This window comes from Hirundo rustica, chromosome 4, assembly GCF_015227805.2.
Source record: "Hirundo rustica isolate bHirRus1 chromosome 4, bHirRus1.pri.v3, whole genome shotgun sequence".
NCBI lineage: Eukaryota > Metazoa > Chordata > Aves > Passeriformes > Hirundinidae > Hirundo > Hirundo rustica.
The window spans coordinates 38,912,836-38,927,216 of NC_053453.1; the positions used below are offsets into that span (position 1 = coordinate 38,912,836).

Genomic DNA, 14,381 nt, shown 5'->3' on the forward strand with positions numbered 1-14,381 from the left:
AGAAGTGATAAAAATCCCTTTCTGAATTCTATAAATAAAACCAGCCATATGTCCAGAAATAATTTTATCAGCTTGTTCCAATGTGTTTCCTGACAGAATGTATCATAAGTGGGAACGCTCTCTTATAATTTTAAAAGATGAATTTCTTAAAATATAATTGCATTTTTAATGGTAGTGACACTATTCTATTTCTCAAACTTTAGATTTTTCTTAGTAATATTTTTGAGCAGTTTTGAGTTTTCTTACTGTTTCTTAATATTGTAAAATATATGATTAACATAGTTGCTGTTGTACATAGATGATACTTCAGATACTATAGCTGTAGTTCAGTGTAAAAACCTACTTTAATATTTTATTTTACTTAGTATAGAAGGAGAAAATTTATTTATAAAACTTTATATCAATTATATTTTACCTTAGGAGGATTGAGATGTGCAGGTGTAATATATGACAAACATATATTAAGTATCTTTTTCTGTCTTTTACTTCTCTTGAAAAGTCATTTGTTGTCATCTGCATGGCAGCTGTGATCACTGTTATTAGAAAGTATTTCAGCATTCTCACTGTTCAAAATGTTTCCATGAATCTGATAGTTAGTACCCAAATAAAGTCATTTCTGAAAGCAACAGCAGAGAAGAGAACCTGCTGCTGCTAATACTTTTGAAGAGAAGATTTATTTTTAAACTCTGATCAGCCTGCTATTATGTGCATGCTGGTTTTACCTTGTTATTAAAATATCACAATGGGGATCAAATTCAGCTGTGAAGAAGAACCATGCTATCTGTATGTAATTTTATTGCTAAAAAGTATGATATGGTAATAGTCACCTGATGAAAAAATCCTCACAGTCTAAGGATTTATTCAGCTGTATGAAGATGAGGCAGGGTTTAAATATTCTTTTTTTTTTTTGTTTTAATTTTATTAAGAGATAGAATGGAAATGCAAGTATCTGGGTCAATTTTTCGGACACACATGAAATGTACTAAATGCAAGTGGTTTGGGAAGGTATCTCACCCCCATCCACAGGGCTAAGAGGGATTTGGTTTGCTCTCACACAGCGTGTGGTGGCTGAAGGCAGTTCTAGTTGATGCTGACAGTGACAGCCCCATCAGGGCTTTTGTTGGCATGTGAACTGAGCTGACTTTCTGTCCCACATATATATTTCTGAAGTATGGAAAAAAGACAGAATAAAATCCATTACTTTATCCTTTTTCTATGCTGTTTTCCTATTCTTTTTTTTTGTGTTATATAGATTTGTATTTCAGTAAGCTGCCCTGAAATGTGGAAATTATTTATGTTGCCCTTTCATAAGCTAGGAAATGATCATCCCTTTATGAGAGGGGGGAAGAGATAAAGGAAGGATGTGAAGCTGTAATTTCCCAATGTTCTTGCACTCTTCAGAGGAATAACTATGATAATATAATAAGCAAAGCAATGCAGTACTTCATCATCTGTGTCACTGGCTATCGCACTGTCTTATTTCCTTTGCTTGCCTACTGCAATGCAGAATTCTGGACACTTGATTCAGGTACTCCCTAGCCTTTTAGCACCTTTTTAGGAGTAAAGCAGGAGGATTTTTCTCTTAAGGAAAGGTTCAGTAAATGTACCAATAATGGCTGGAGCATGGCTGCTTTAGTCTTCAGGAACTGTATTTGTGTGGGGGGAACGCACTCATCTCTCAGTCAAATAGTCCTTTCCCTTGTGGCATTCACATGCCTAAATGTTCTAGTGAACCGGGACAAATGGGAAAGCTATCGTTTTGGTAGAACAGCTTTGATCCAGCGCTCTGTGAAGTCTGTGGAAAGAGTCCAACTGACTTTCCTGGGAATTAAAAAGTGGATGAAAAATGCAGTCCATGGGAAGCAAAGTTATTGCATTTTCCTTTTCATATTTAACTGAGACATATTAAGCATTTCTGCACTCTAGTTTTCTTCAGAGAGCATCAACTTTTGTCACCATCCTTCCCTCTTCTGCCTACAGAAAATCTGTACCAGTTTTGCTGGTTTCTTGTTCAACTGTTTTTTTTTAATGCAAGTGTGATGATATAGCACATACCTGCCTTATTTGCAGCATGACTGCGTGCTCTGTTCAGATGAAAAGGCCTCATTCAAATTGTTAAACTGGAGAAAATGTTAGCATAAACTGTATTTTTCTCTCGATACCTTATTCCAGCTGCTTAAGACTAGGTTGGGAAATGTCAGTTCTAACTGTTGAAAAACCATCTAACCATTCTTTCCATGGGTTAACAGAAGCGTAGCTAAGGGATGGGTGTAGATAGCACTTACTCTCTGAAAATGCAAATTGTGCTTGTGTGTGACAGAGGGACCAAATAAAAGCATCCATTACCTAGAATATGGCACTTCACACCGTGGATACAAAACCCCATATTATCATCCTAGTTGAGCAAGGCAGGCCTAAAAGCAGAGTGGACTGCTGGCTGGCTATTTCTTTCAAGTATGTGGTTGCTTGTGTTGTTTTGTGATCTCAAAGGTCTTTTCCAATCTAGTTGATTCTGTAAAAATGAGATGGGGCTTGAGGGTTATGCAGGTTGAATGCTTGCATGTACATGGACTGACCCCTCTTGATCTGGTTTGTCAACAAGCTCTTGAACTGTTCCTACCTGTCATTATCTGAAGAGGCAGGAAGAGGGAGTATGGAGCAGAGCATCTGCTGTCCTTGGCCTTGCATTCTCTGGCTGTTCTAGTATGTGCCTGGAGAGAGCAGAGGATGAAAGGAAGGGTACCAAGTGTGGTCTTGCCTTACTGCTAGAAGGCTAGTACCACACTGGTGGCTGGAAGAGTCTCAGCCTTAGATAAGAAATATCTGGCATTATTAGTAGGTGACTTTATTAGGCAGACAATAGGTATATTTCTGTGAGACCTTCTAGTGCATCACATTCCCAACCCAAACTGGCCCAAGACTGAGAGCCCTTATCAGCCCCTGGGCAACACTCTTGTTGGTACTCATTATGACCCTGAAACACACCAGACTTCTTTGGCCAGATATAAAACTAGATGGCTCCACAGGTCATGTGTGTGATCTCATTCATCTGCAAGACTGTGTTATATGCAAATATCATACTTTGAAAGAGCTGGAAAGGGGAGGAATACCTCTACCAGGTGAAGACACCACCCTTCCTAACCTTCACTCATAATTCTTCATTCCCCCTGCTCCAGTGCTGTAGTGCAACATGATGGGTTTTACATCGAATTTCACTAAATGCTGTAGTGAGAATTGCTGGGCAACTCTGTAAAGAAGGCAGTGCATATAAGTTCTTGTTTCTTACACAAGAATGTATAGTGAGACTTCCCCTTATTTATTTATTTTTATTTGTAAGCCTGGGTATTTACATATACTTCAACAAAAAAATTGAATCCAGAACACGTAATATTATCAGTTGTTAGCTCATTGTGTTACTAGCAACACTGCTTCATATCTGACTTCCAAACATCTTGGGGAAGATGGGAAGTGAGAAAACAGTTGTGTAAAGGTCAGTCTTGGCGTCATCATAATTACTTACTTTCATTTGTTGACTAGTAAATGTTCCTATCACCTGGAGACAGGGTTGTATTGGTAATAAATGATAAAGTGAGAGAACAAAGGTACCTGATGGGGTCTGACAACAGATTTGTTAAATATCTTCCCTGTAAAGATTTGTTTCTGTTTATCTCATGTAATTTCCACGTGTATAGATAAAAAACAGTAGTGAACTTGGGAAAAAGGAAATTTCTCTAATTTTCTCTTTAAGTGTGTCACTTACATGAGAATATAAGGAAGGACAGCAAAAGCTGTATGGAAAAGATAGTTTTGGAGGAATCAACAGTACACATTTCTTGTGAGTCTCAAAAGGGAGGGCCCTTTTGCCTTAACTTTCCTGGGCAGCTTCACCAACTGCATTTCCCTTTTTCTGGTTGGTGGCCTGCTTCTTACAATGGTTTTGTCAAGGTCTTCCCTAGATTCTCTAAGCAATTTCACAGCAGATTTGGAAGTTCTTCAAGGCTTGGTGAGTGAACCCTGGAGCTAGATTGTACCATAGATTAAAGGACAAAAGCACCTATTTTATCGTATTAAGACAGATAGAATCACTTATTCTCCATTATCTTCCTGTTACCCTTAGAGTATCTCCCAAGTTCTGCTAGCAGCTGATACAGCTGGGTCGGGTGAGTTGGAAACCCAGGGTTCTGATGTGTGTGAACACTACAGGACACCTTTTCTGGTAAACAATGTAATATTCAAAATGTGAAGATATGAGGGCAGCCTAGCTATGGGTTATGGTGTTTGAGGGCATGGCTAGTTGCTGAAAGGCATGGGCCGGTATTGCCGACAGTGTGAAAATGCTTGCTGGTTCTTTGTGCGATATTCAAATTTGTCTGCCTTGAGGAGAACTTTGACCATTTGCTTCAGTCACTTAAGATGAGGTGAAAGAGTATATTTGGCAGCCAATTAAATAAGGTACCATGAGAGAAGAAACAGCTTGAACTGTACAGAAATTATAGGTAGTACCATTTGTAGTCTCTTAAACAGGGAGCTTCTGTTTTCAAAGGAGTACTGTAAGAGGGTACAGGTGTTGGACAACATAGCCAGATATAACTGCAGGTTCTGTAAGCTGAGAAACATGAAGAGCTTATGCTGTTCTCATAGGTACAAGTGTGTGGCTTTATTTCTTCCCCAATAGGCTTCTGATATTATCTTTGCTTATCATTTAATGTTAATTTCTTTGTAATGTTACTAACTGAGGTTCTCTTGAGAATAACAACAGATATGAGGAGGACTTGATCTTTATTTAAGATTGTATAGTGCCAATACAGGAGTCTGCTTAAAATGACTGATGTCTTACCTATCACTAAGCATCTAAATTGGTAAGTTTTAGAGGCTTTTTCATTAAACTAGGCTGTATAAATTAAATTATCTTCATGTTTTCCTTTATCTTGTATACACAATTCACCTGTATTTTAATGGAATATTACCTCTGTTTAAAGAGTTAAATAGAAACACTTAGAATTTCCATGGAAAAAAAAGACGTTTGAGGGAAATCTGTAGTTTTTAGATTAGCTTACCCAAAGTAAACAGATATTTCATTACAAATTTCAATTTCTCTTTATTTTCTGAGCTGACTTATGATTCAAGTAGTGTTTGAACTGAGGCTTTAGGGATTTCCTGCATACAGTACTTCAAATGACTTTTAGAAAGTTAGTTTAACTTATGAGAAACTGGGAAAAAAAACAAAAAAACAACTTATATTTACTCTTAGTTTATATATCAAATTGCTCCTACCATGTAACAGAAAGTTTTAGTAAGTGATAAGCAGGTGGCTGGGTTTTTTATTATAAATTATTTTAATTTTATTTCTTTTCTGTTTAGAAAAAGCCTAATTTCCCTTCCATTCTACTTAACATGTTTCCAAAAGCATGTAGTAACATAGTTTTAATGTATTTAGGGATTGGGGAGGAAAGAAGTTAATAGGATAAACTTTCAACCACTTGCAGCTTGCTTGAACTCCTTCTATTTAAGAAAGAAAATGTGAAGTTCTAAATCGGCTTCTTTGCATAATGCTTGTTTGTTCTGTAACCACTTAATTTGGGTCCAAGTGTTTCTTAAACATCAAAAAATGTTTGAATAAATATCTTTCAAAGCAGGTTATAGGAATTTCCCTGAACTGTGAGGTAGGCAGGCTAGGTAGTACAGGATAATCTCCAGTTTTGGTGATGAAGCCTCTGTAAGATGTCTGTTTGCCTTGTGCCACTCCTGAATAGGAGTCTACCATTTGTTTACCAGCATGGTAGGAGTCCTATAGACATTGGGCAGCTGAATGAGCTCTATGGAAAAAAGCTGAGTAAAATATAGTGCAAAAGAAAGATGATTTTCCCATTTTCATATATTTGAACATAGTTACATGAGTGCTTTGAGCAAAGATCATTAGCTTAAGCAAGTGGGATGGAAGTGTTTCCATAATACTGTATACTGAGTTGGATTTAAATGGCAGTGGAAATACCTAGTAAAACTGTTCTATGTAGTTCGGTAAAATCAGCTGGTTATAATGAGCTGCTATGTTAATTTAAAACATATTCACCATGACAGAGACATGCCATGTAATTGTTGAATCTCCTTTGTATTTCTTATAATTGAATATTTAGTCATAATTTTTAAATGATAATATAATTAGCATAATTTATTTTTAAAAATCCCTATTACTATCCTTAATTACATTATTTCTAACAATACTGCACATTAAAGATAGTCTGATAAGAGTTTGCATACTTACTATGCTTGGTACTTGCCCTCTAGACATCTGATACTAATCCTTACATTTCTGAGGAAAAAAAAAATCTATTATTTCAACATTATAGATATTCATGTAGTTTGACAAATCAATCCCATTGATCTCCTTTACCCCATTGGTTTCACTATTCAGAGCTTTTTGAGTGAAACTGTAAAAGCATAAAACTAGCAGTAAAGTAGTTTTAAATCCTTGCAATCTGTTCTGCTTTCTGGGTGTTTGTATCACTGCAGATGTTCTGAAAGAATGTAATCCAAGTACAGTGTATATTGGACTGCTCACTTTTAAAGACTCATCTTTGAAGAAATATCTGTTCAGTTGTATAAACTTCTAGTTGAGCCAGATGTCACAAATGTAAAACTGAACTGGAGTCCTAATGCCTATTTATATCTTGTGTAAACTGGAAATATTTGGGATCTAAACATGCAGGGAAACACTGACGGTATTCTTGAGGGAACTGAGGCTGTGATAGCTCTATCACTCACAAAGGGACTGTCTGTGAAGGAGCTGGAGTGGAACAGCCAGCTCTCAAACCAGCTCCCAGTGTGTGGGAGCCTGGCTACGTGCACCAGCTCTGTCTTGGCAAGGATCACATCAGGAGTGTGCAGCTTCCTGCACATCCCTGGGCCCTCCAGCTCCTGTCGGCAAAAATGATACCCTGGGAGATGTTGCCCAGATGTGGGATCTGGCATGTGAATGTCCCTGTGTCATCAGTCCATGCCTCTCTGCCTAAAAGTGTAGAGTCTTTCCTGTCTTATTAAAGCCATTGATGCCAGGACAGTGGAAAAATCTCTTCTGTGTCTATAGAAGATACCTATGTATAAAACGTTTATTACTATTAAAGAAATAAGTGATTCTTTGAACTGTTCTGTTTTCTCTCTTTGCATCTTTTTTTTTTTTTCCTGTTGAAACAGAAGCTATATTTAGGGACAAATACAAGTGAAGTCTAAAGGAATGCATCAAGTTGTATTTGGAACTTAAAAATCTTGACTGTAGCAGGACTCAAAGTGTGTCTGGTGATGCTGGCCAGATTTTGAGCATCTGGCCAGATGCTGTGGTTGATCAAAACATTTTTGTTTCTCAATCCTTGCAATTTGCTGGTAATTTTAACTCGATGCTAGGCATTTGAAACTCCACTCCTCTCTATGCTTATACAGCCCAGTATTTACTAAGCCTTTTTTTTTCCTATTTTGTTTATGACTTCAGACAGAGGATCATCACAACTCAACAGGGAGATAATAAAATTTAACAATGCTATATATCTGCATGCATGTCACTGAAACAAATATTTTATACTTCTTGTTTGTGTATTTTGTTATGCTTTTTGATTATCATTGATTTTCTTTATTACACCAATACACCACAAAACAACAACTTACTATTCAGCTAAAATCTGAATATTAAACAAGAATTAAATAGAAGAAAAAAGCTTAAAATATATCTTGAGAGAATACAATAGATAAAACAAAAAAAGAACAAGGTTTATTGGACAGAAAACGAATTGGTAATCCTATGAATTAGAGAGGCTGAGGTAAAAAGTACAAAAAGAGAAATAATGAGCACAGAAAATGAGTTGTTTAGGTAGGGAAAGATCCAGGTTGTATGCAGAGGTGGCAAAATAATCAATTTGTTTTCAGTTTTTCTCAAATGGTATGTGCCTCACAATCTTTCCTGGGAGGCAGAGGTCACAGTTGTGATTACAGGGAATTGATTTGGAGCACTTATTTTCAGCTGCTGCCAGGTACGCTCAAAGGGGTAAACTTTCAAAACCACAATTGAAAGATGCGTGTACAAAAGCGTGGGGTTTGTTTGGACAAAAATGGATTTGGGATGCATTTCTCTTCCACAGAGTTTCAATCCTTAAATTTGTCAAGAGACCTCCCCTTATTTCCCAGAGTTTTGCATTTACTTATTTAAAAGTCTGTATTTGGATACTGGTAGGAAATTTCTGTGTAGCCAGAGTGATTTTTTTCTTTGAGCAGGAAATTGTAGTGGAACAGTAACTTTACTTGCTAATAATAGAGTTTGGAGAAATTTTGGCATTTTTCTTCATGGAATTTAGTGAAGCAATAATGAACAGAGTTACTCTAACACTAGCAAAAGTTTTTAAATGATTCTCTGATTAAAGGAGTTATCATTTAATGAATTATTCATAAGCTATTTTTCACACAGATTAAAACAAAGTGTATTCACATTTTATTTGAAGCAGTATTGGAAAATTAAAATAGAATTGATATTAATAATTTCAACAATTGTAGGCATTTTTCATGATTTTTACTTTCTACTATAACTAAGATGTGAAAAGGAGTAAGTCAGATATAGTGGATCTGCAATGAAAATGTTTATGCTGCAGATCTGACCTCTTCGAAGGGAAAGAAACCACTGAGTTCCTTCAGAAACGTTCTACAATGTTTTCACTTTAGAGTCCAAAGTTGATGCTGTTGGCTGCATTAATCTGCTTACTTGTGTGTTCACAAAGATTAGGCAGTCCAAATTTTCAAGCAGCAAATATTCTCTTCCATTTTGCTTCATGAACAATTTCTTAAATTTATTTTTACTGCCTGAGGACTCAATTCTTATGGCTTCTGTGTTTTATTTGAATTTTGTTGTCAATAAAGTAAACCATGGAAATGAAGTGAACATCTGTGTATACATGCCTTGGTTGGTTCAACATTGGATGCATTTTTCAAAGGTCTGTGCTAGTCTGTCATAAGGTCTTGGTTTCACCCCAGATCAACTATGATGGTCTGCATTATATGGGCCATTATACACCAAACCAGACTAGAGGACCCAATCTGGCCTTTCTCAGCCTTGAGTCGTATTGATCTTGGATAATATATATCTGTTCAATGTCAAACAGAAACAAAAAGGGTAGACTCTAGTTTCAAATTATGTATATTAGTAAAAGAAAGTGTTTTTCATCTTTTAACAAGAAGACTGTATTAATTAGAGGGATCTAACAGTAATTGCTAACATTTTAATTTTTTGGTTACTGCTATTATGGCAGCAAAAGTACTAGCAGCAGATCTTGGTGCACTCTGCCACTCCAGATTGTAATGCTATTTCATGTGAAGCTGGAAGAAATGATATATATATAATGCTCTTGGTGTTCTTCATGTAACCTCTTGCTGCAATTTAGACTTTCCCCACTGCCGTCTGATCAAACCCAACCAATTGTTAAAGATGCCCAAAGAAAAGGATGCCTAATGTGGTTTTTATTTCCCAGGAGACTAGTTCTTCGAGATTCACTCTTATCTAGGAATTTGGTAAAACCATGGTCATTTAACAAATGCTTCTAAGTCAACTTTCAGTGCCTACCCGCATCATACACTGATGCATCAAATAATGAGCCAGGGTAAGAAAAGCTGTCTGGCGTGGAAAATCTTGTTCAACTTTGACATTTTAAGTTTGAGTGCTAGATTAAAAAAGTATTTTTAATAACTCTTCAGGATCATTGGCATAGCACATTTATAACCAACCTCCTCGCTTTGCAAGGTAAACCTGCATTTTAAAAAGTAGTTCTTTTTCTTGTCTTTTTTCTTCCAAAAGGATCACTTACTTTGGATTTATTTCTGCTTCCTGAATAGGACTTAATAGCTCTTTTAACAGTCTTGTTGGATATGCTTATTCAGAAATAAGTATGGTGCTTTCACCTTTTAGAAAGGTGAAAGATGTATTAACGGTTAATTGAAGATGTATTAAGGGTTAATTGAAATGAGAAGGCAGATAAGTTTTGTCTTTATGAAAACTAGATGTGAAACTTCCAGTGTGCATGAAAAAGCACAGCTATTGATGTTTTCATTGTCAGAACTGTAAAATTTCCATAGTCATGTTCACTTTGGACTAATTTTTCTTTGCTGAAGTTCTGTAGTGAGTGGAATTGACACTAGAAGAATTATCCACAAACAACCTAGTTTTCCTTGAGCAGTCATCGTTACATATTCTTATGGAAGTTCCCATGCTCCCGTGGGCTGGAGATGTGATCCTTCAACTAGCCACTGTGTTTTCCCATCTTGGCTGCAGAACAGGAATGCGCTGCACAGCTCAGCGAGAGATGTGACTGGATGTTTCTTCTCTTCACTGCACAAGATATCTTGCACAGTGTCTTTAGAAATTACCATTACTTCAGTTGTTGAACATTATATTGAGGCTTGTTTTTCCCCTTGGCGTTGTTGTTTTTTGGCTGTGACAACACACCTATCTCACCAGACAGAGGGAGTAGCAAAGATTTCAGAGCAATTCCAAAGGCATTCACACTGCATATAAACTGTGATCAGTGAGAAATTATATTATCTATTTTCTTTACCTCTATCAGGTGGAATTTTGATTTTTGATGTGGGATAGGCAAGTTCTTCCACCCTTGATTAAGTGTCTGTTTTGAGAATTAAAGATAATTGAGAAAAAAATGTGAATGGACAGAACAAGTATCACCTGGATGCAGTGATATATACTCAGCTTAATTTCTGGTTTAATGACTCACTGGACTGCTTCAAACTAGCTTCAAACTTCTAAGCAATGCAGATGTTTTGGGGGCACAAGATTCCATTTCTTAAATTTCCAATAAACTATAGAAGATCAATTAGCAGAAAATTTTTTGAATGAAAAAATTATGCTTCTTTGACCAGTCTCTTTCAAATGCCAGATATTGTGGCTGCATGCTTAATAGTAAAATATTCATAACTTCTATGAGAGTTCTTAACAGTCTTACACTTCAGAGCGCTTCATCTTGTGCAGTGATAGCAATTGGCCCAGGTGACTATGGTACCAACCAATTCACCCATGTAATTTTTGTTGGTGGTGTTTTCAATTTAAACATCATTATAGACTTTCTGTATTTTTAAATATCCTTTCAGTTTAATATTTCAGGGTAGATAATGTACATAGGTCTATCACAGATGCTTACTGTTGAAATCCCACAAAAAGGATTACAGAAATATCCCAAATATTTTAATTAAATGAATAATAGTCTATTATATCAAAGTTTGAAGCTAAAAAGGGAATTAAAAAGGATTCTGCAGCCACTGCCTTTTATCTCTATATAGAATGGTGTATTGAACTGTCTCATCTTTGAATATTAAATTAAATTATTGAATTTCTACACCCCCAGTGTCACGGTCTGGTCTGGTGGTGAAGGTATTGCGACCTTCCTCACTACAAGCATCTTTAAAAAGACACCTAGATCGATGGAGGCACAGGCACTTTCAGGTGCAGAGTGATTTGCTCTTTGTATGGCTGCCTGAGCAACAGAGCCACATTTTCCACCACAGGCAACGCAGGAGTAAGAGCAGTGAGACGGGCTCTTTCTGATCTCCAGAAGAGCTTCTTTATTCCATGAGGTACAGAGTTATGGTACATGGATATCCAGGGGCAGGGTTTCACACCTTGGCCAGTGGAGAAGGGAATTGGTATAGGGACCAATCAGGGGAAGGATCCAAAAAGAACCAATGGGGGGGGGGGTAAAAACCAGGAATGAGGGGAATAATCAGTGGGGTGTGAAATATTAACATAGAACTGCAAAGACTCATGGGTTGAAGTATTTTTTTCTCACCTTGACTCACAAGGAAAACTCTCAAAGGGACTCCCTAAGGAGAGTCCTATGAACTGAGGCAGCCTGGGGGCTGCACATGAGTTGAAGCACTTTTGCTCACCATGAGCTACAAGGAAATCTCTCAAGGGAACTTCCCAAGGGGTTGGGGCGGGGGCGGGATGTGTGTCAGTGTGTGTGTCAGTGTTAGTGTTTGCTGAGGCAGCCTAGGGGGCTGTGCACTCTCCAAGGGAATGAATTGTCCTCTGTGGATAGTCCATGGACCACCACACCCAGGGATTTAAAATTTGTTTGGCTTTTCTCCCTCTCCTTGGTCTTCTGGTGTTATTTAAAACAGAACCCCCCCCCCCCCCACCGTTTCAACTTAGAACCACAGGTTCATCAAGGTTGTCTTATATATTAAATCAGAATTCTGATTGCTAATTTTGAAGAAGTAGGAAGTCATGAAGACTTAATCTCAGTTCATCTTTTTTTCCCCTCCAAACTACATGATAATACATTAGTACAATCGCTATGTGCTTTAGTTGAGAATACAGCCTTGCCTTTAAAAAGTATGAAAAGGATAATCTTCATGATTTATTGTAACCCATGACAGGAGGGTTAAGGGACAGCAAAAGATTATTTATCCATTCAAAAGATAATTGAAGTTAAATTTCCAACCATATATCTGTGTTCTGGAAATATCTTGAAGTATGTTGTTAGCATACAATAAAGATCACTCTGTTCAAGGCAAGTTTTTATCAGAAGTGTTGTTTTGTTTTGTTTTAGTTATTAGAATTTAAAGCACTTGCAGCTGTACTTTGGGCCTAAATTCATGCTTAGCACAGTGACGGTTGACAATTCTCCAGCAATATTTGCCTTTGGGGAATTTCAGTGACTAATTACAGGATAGTTCTGGTGGTCCCTCCCTTATTCACCTCATTATTTGAGAGTCTCAATTACTAACTGCATAACTTGTTGAAGAAAAATTATAACATACTTTATTTTCCATATTGGGTAACAGAATTTCCTTTCATGAGTTACTTTCCTTCTTATTGTAGATAAATCTACTGCAGGTCTGGATTTGGTCAACAGATGATTTGTCCAGACTTTTCAGTGTCCTTGCAGAAGTAAGAGCATGTAAGTTGGTGCAGGCCCCAAAGCATGAATTTGCCCATCCAATGCATCTGTTTTAAGCACTGAAGCACACAAATGTCTCCAAGTGAAATATGTATCTGCAAGAACATCTGTTATTGCACATTATTCTTTTAATAGCAGTTCAAGTTACCAAAATGAAATACATTGGCAGAAATCAATTTTTGTGTGTGTGGCCTGTAATTCATATTAGAAATCCTCTCCTATTTTCAGCCTTTTGGAGATGGAGTTTTAATGAGTTTTTTATGTATTATTAATTTTTTCAGTTATACCACCTTTGTTCCCTGTAACTACATGTCAGACTTCTTAAGATAGCAATTTAAGAAATTCAAGAGAAAAAAATCCAGCCAAACCAAAATGGAAAATTAACAGGTATTCATGTTGGCATGTGATTGACTTGATTTACATGGAATTTAAAATGTTTATGTAGCAAACATTTGGTCCACATATTGTAAGCTACCCCGGTGTGACTAAAACATTTGTCTGCATTTTTGCTTTTGAACAAAATATGGTCAAAGTGAACAATAGTTCTTAACTACTTTTCATGGCATTTGCCAGGCCAAACAACTATCCCTGAATGTCTGTCACTATGAAGATTATCTTGTTCTCTAGTTCCTCCCAGTAAGGAAATGATAAAGCTGAACTGGCAGTGGGTATGCCTCAGTTAGCTTAGTAGCCTGTAGTTGTGTTGAATGCCTAACTAGAAAAGTAAGGAAACAAAACTGAAAGCAAGCATTTTTTTATGGTTTAAAAACCCACAGAAAGAAACCTAATGTAAAACAACAACAAGCCAAAAGAACAGAAAAACGTCACGTAAAAGTAAGAGTTGTTCTAGTTTGGACTTAATTTACATTCATATGCTGACTAATTATCTGAAACACTTCCATCTGGGGAGAAAACTTTTATTAGGAATAAATGCCGTTTTCTCCATATTTCACATTCTTCCCCTCCCACCCCCCCAATTTTAGTGATTCAGACCATCACAAGGATGGGTTCCTTTAAGAAAAATAATTTTCAATTTTTGTAATTTCAGTTGTTAAATTATTGTTCTGCATAATTTCAAAAGCAGGGATTTTCATTTCTGTTATGATTGCCAAACCACCACAGTAAGATGTGACTTTACTGAGATCTCATTAATAGACTAGAAATTGGGAACTAACAGAGTGAATGTGATTAATTCCTGTTGCTGATCTTTGGGCCTACAGGGAAGCAGGGTGATTACTTGCCCCCTCATAGCTCAAAAGAGATGGAAAATCCAGTTTCAGAGGGAGAGCCCACTAGGTTGCTGCACAATGGGAGGAAAATTATAACCAAAATTGGAAAACAAAATGTGGGGTTTGTAATTCCATCAGACAAATAAGGAGTGTTGGGCAAAAAGGAGAGATCCAATTGGAACATTTATGGTAGCCAGGAAACTCTCTGTAG

At 36.8% G+C, this 14,381-nt stretch overlaps 1 protein-coding gene across 1 annotated transcript in view; it reads left to right on the forward strand.

Moving 5' to 3' along the window:
• Nucleotides 1-14,381, forward strand: part of NAV3 (neuron navigator 3) — a 546,625-nt gene that overhangs the window by 91,003 nt on the left and 441,241 nt on the right. The window lies entirely within an intron of this gene.